Consider the following 4,063-nt stretch of genomic DNA (forward strand, 5'->3'; position numbering starts at 1 on the left):
AAGATTAAAATTGTTCTTTAAAAATAATAGTAAATAAATAGATACTCTTTGATTTAAAATATATACCAAAAATACATGCTTTATATTTCAACACACATAATTCAAAAAATTAACAGGCTAATCTCTCTATTCAGAGATAACTTTATTTATTTATTTATTGAGACAGAATTTCGTTCTTGTTGCCCAGGCTGGAGAGCAATGTCGTGGTCTTGGCTCACTGTAACCTCTACCTCCTGGGTTCAAGCTATTCTCCTGCCTCAGCCTCCGAAGTAGCTGGGATTACAGGTGGCCTGCCACCACGCCTGGCTAATTTTTTTGTATTTTTAGTAGAGACAGGGTTTCGTCATGTTGGCCAGGATGGTCTTGAACTCCTGACCTCAGGTGATCTGCCCACCTCAACCTTCCAAAGTGCTGGGATTACAGGCGTGAGCCACTGCAGCTGGCTTATTTTTTTATTTTTTATTTTAAAAACTTGTTTTATTTTAATGGCTGAACTACGTCATCACAGAGGCCAGTACGTACAGACACAGGGGGAGCTTTTATTTCTCCATCTCTTCCTCCTTGGACAAAGTCTTGATGATCTTCTCCTTCTTGGCCTGGAGGCGCTTTTCACGTTGCTTACGTGCTTCCTTGGTCTTAGACCTACGGGCCTCAGCCTGGTAAGCCAGTAGCTTCTTGCAGGCCTTGTCTGCCTTCAGCTTATGGATCCCGTGAGAATCTGCTTATCTGTGAACACATTGCCCTTCACCTTCAGGTACGGGCTGTGATATACGTGGTGATCGATATTCTTAGCTTCACGGTATCTTCTAAGCAGCCTGTATAGAATCCTCATTCTCCTCATCCACTTGACCTTCTCTGGCATTTGGGCAGTGGCTGTACCCTTTCACTTACCTATGCCCATGTGCCTGCCCTTCCTCTGGGCTAACATGTTTTTCCGGCATCAAGCCCAGGAATGGACAGTCACAGGCCTACAGATGATCAGCCAATCTTTGATCAGTTTCCAGATCTGCTAATGGGAGTTGGCATTGGCGATTTCACTGGACTCATTGGGGTCCAACCAGTCCTTCTTACCACAGTGGAGGACACAGCAGCTAGCGTCTTCTGAAGCCCGAGCATTCAGAAGAATAGCCTATTTTTAAGAAAACACTAAAATGTGGCTGGGTGCAGTGGCTCACACCTGTAATCCTAGCACTTTAGGAGGCCAGCATAGGCAGATCATTTGAGGTCAGGAGTTCAAAACCAGCCTGACTGACATGGTGAAGTCCCATTTCTACTAAAAATACAAAAATTAGCTGGATATGGTGGCTGCAGCAGTGAAAAGAGAAATAACTTTTATTAACAGTTTGGTGTTTCCTTTTGTTTTTTTTTTTTTTTTTTTTTTTGATGGAGTCTTGCTCTGTTGCCAGGCTAGAGTGCAGTGGTGCTATCTTGGCTCACTGCAACCTCCTGGGTGCAAGCGATTCCCCTGCCTCAGCCTCCCAAGTAGCTGGAATTACAGGTGCGCAGTACCACAACCGGCTAATTTTTTGTATTTTAGTAGCGATGGGGTTTCACCATGTTGGCCAGGATGGTCTCGATCTCCTGACCTCAAGTGATCTGCCCACGTTGGCCTCCCAAAATGCTGGGATTATAGGCATGAGCCACTGTGCCCGGCCACATTTTGGTGTTTTCTTAAAAATAGATTCTAGTCTTACTTATTTGTGCACGTGTGTTCTTCCCATGAGACCCCTGTGCTGGCTCACATTGTTGCCTTCTCTCTGGCCACTTTCCTCTTGTTGCCAAATCTTCTTCTAGATTTATTGAGGTATAACTGACAAATAAAAAGTTGTTGGTATTTGAGATATGCAACGTGATGTTTGATATGCTTGATATTCACAATGGTATCATTGTGAAATGATCACCACAATCAAACTAATTCACATATCATATGTATGTGTGTGTGTTGAGAAATAAGCATACAATACAGTATTTTTTTTTTCTAGATGGAGTCTCGCTCTGTAATCCAGTTTGGAGTGCGGTGGCATGATCTCAGGCCACTGCAACCTCCACCTCTCAGGTTCAAGCGATTCTTCTGCCTCAGACTCCCAAGTAGCGGGGGCTACAGGTATGCACCACCACGCCTGGCTAATTTTTATATTTTTAGTAGAAACAGGGTTTCACCATATTGGCCAGGCTGTTCTCAAACTCCTGACCTCATGATCTGCCCGCCTCAGCCTCCCAAGGTGCTGGTATTACAGGCATGTGCGACCTCGCCCGGCCACAATACAGCATTGTCAACCATCAGCACCATGCTGTACACCACAACTGTTTCCAAACTTATCCATCTTGCAGAACTGAAGCTTTGTACCTTTGTCCAGCGTTACTCAGTTTCTCCTATCTCCCCAACCCCTGGCAACCACCATTCTACTCTGTGCCTCTATGAATTCCACTACTTTGGAGTCCACGTGTAAGTGAGGTCATGCACTATGTGTCTTTTTATGCCTGGCTTATTTCACATGGCATAATGTCCTCCAGGTTCATCATGTTGCTGCAAATGGCAGAATTTCCTTCTTTTGAAAGGATGAATAACATTCCATTATATAAATATGCACACATACATACATTGCATATGCATATACATATACCTATGTACATACATATATACACATATATACTTATCTACACACACACACACACACACACACAAACACATCTATCACATTTTATCTGTCCATCCTTCCATGGACATCTAGGTTGTTTTTGTATCTTGGCTATTGTGAATAATGTTGCAATCAACATGGGAGTGCAGACATTTCTTCAAGATACTGATTTCAGCTAGGTGTGGTGGCTCACACCTGTAAACCCAGCACTTTGGGAGGCCGTGGCAGGCAGATCAGCTGAGCCTATGAGTTTGAGACTAGTCCGGGCAACATGATGAAACCCCATCTCTACGAAAAATACAAAAATTAGCCAGGCATGATGGCACAAGCCTGTGGTCCCAGCTACTCGGGAGGCTGAGAATGGAGGATTGCTTGAGGCTGGAGGCAGAGGTTGCAGTGAGCTGAGATCGCATCACTGCACTCCAGCCTGGGTGACAGAGTGAGAGCCTGTCTCTTAAAAAAGAAAGAAAAATGTCGATTCAAGTTCTTTACCCATTTATAAACAAATTTTTTCCTTCCCTCCTTCCTTCTTTCCTTCCTTCCTTTTCTTTTCTTCCTTGAGATGGAGTCTCACTCTGTCGATGGGGCTACAGGTGTGCACCACCATGCCCGGCTAATTTTTGTATTTCTTTAGTAGAAACAGGATTTCACCATATTGGACAGGCTGCTCTCAAACTCCTGACCTTGTGATCCACCCCCCTCAGCTTCCCAAAGTGCTGGGATTACAAGTATGAGCCACTGCGCCCAGCCTTTCTTTCTTTCTCTCTCCTTTCTTTTCTTTCTTTTTTTATCCTCGCTACTGAGTTGTTTGAGCTCCTTATATATCTTGGATATTAACACCTTCTGGCTGGGTGTGGTCACTCACATCAGTAATCCCAGCACTTTGGGAGGCCGAGGCAGGTGGATCACCTGAGGTCAGGAGTTCGAGACCAGCATGGCCAACATGGCGAAACCCTGTCTTTACTAAAAATACAAAAAAATTAGCTGGGCCTGGTGGCACATGCCTGTAATCCCAGGCATAGGACTTGGGAGGCTGAGGCAGGAGAATTACTTGAACCTGAAAGGCAGCGGTTGCAGCGAACCAAGATCGCGCCAGCCTGGGCAACAGAGTGAGACTCTGTCCCGAAAAACAAAAACAAACAAAAACCAAAACAACAAAGAAGCCGCCTTCTTGGATATATGGTTTGTAAATATTTTCTTCCATTCCATAGGTTGTGGTTTCACTCTGTTCATTGTTTCTTGCCCAGCAGAAGCTTTTTAGCTTAATGCAATCCTAGTTGTCTATCTTTGCTTTTGTTGTCTATACCTTCAGTGTCATATCCAAAAAATCCTTGCCCAGACTAATGTCAAAAAGCTTTTCCTCTATGTTTTCTTCTAGTAGTTTTACTGCTTCAGGTAAGTTTACATTTTTAATCCATTTTGAG

At 44.0% G+C, this 4,063-nt stretch overlaps 1 pseudogene; it reads right to left on the reverse strand.

Moving 5' to 3' along the window:
* Nucleotides 1-539: 539 nt before the first annotated feature.
* Nucleotides 540-1,116, reverse strand: LOC116538150 (annotated as a pseudogene).
* Nucleotides 1,117-4,063: the final 2,947 nt, after the last annotated feature.

This window comes from Sapajus apella, unplaced genomic scaffold, assembly GCF_009761245.1.
Source record: "Sapajus apella isolate SASKATOON/1434 unplaced genomic scaffold, GSC_monkey_1.0 scaffold117, whole genome shotgun sequence".
NCBI lineage: Eukaryota > Metazoa > Chordata > Mammalia > Primates > Cebidae > Sapajus > Sapajus apella.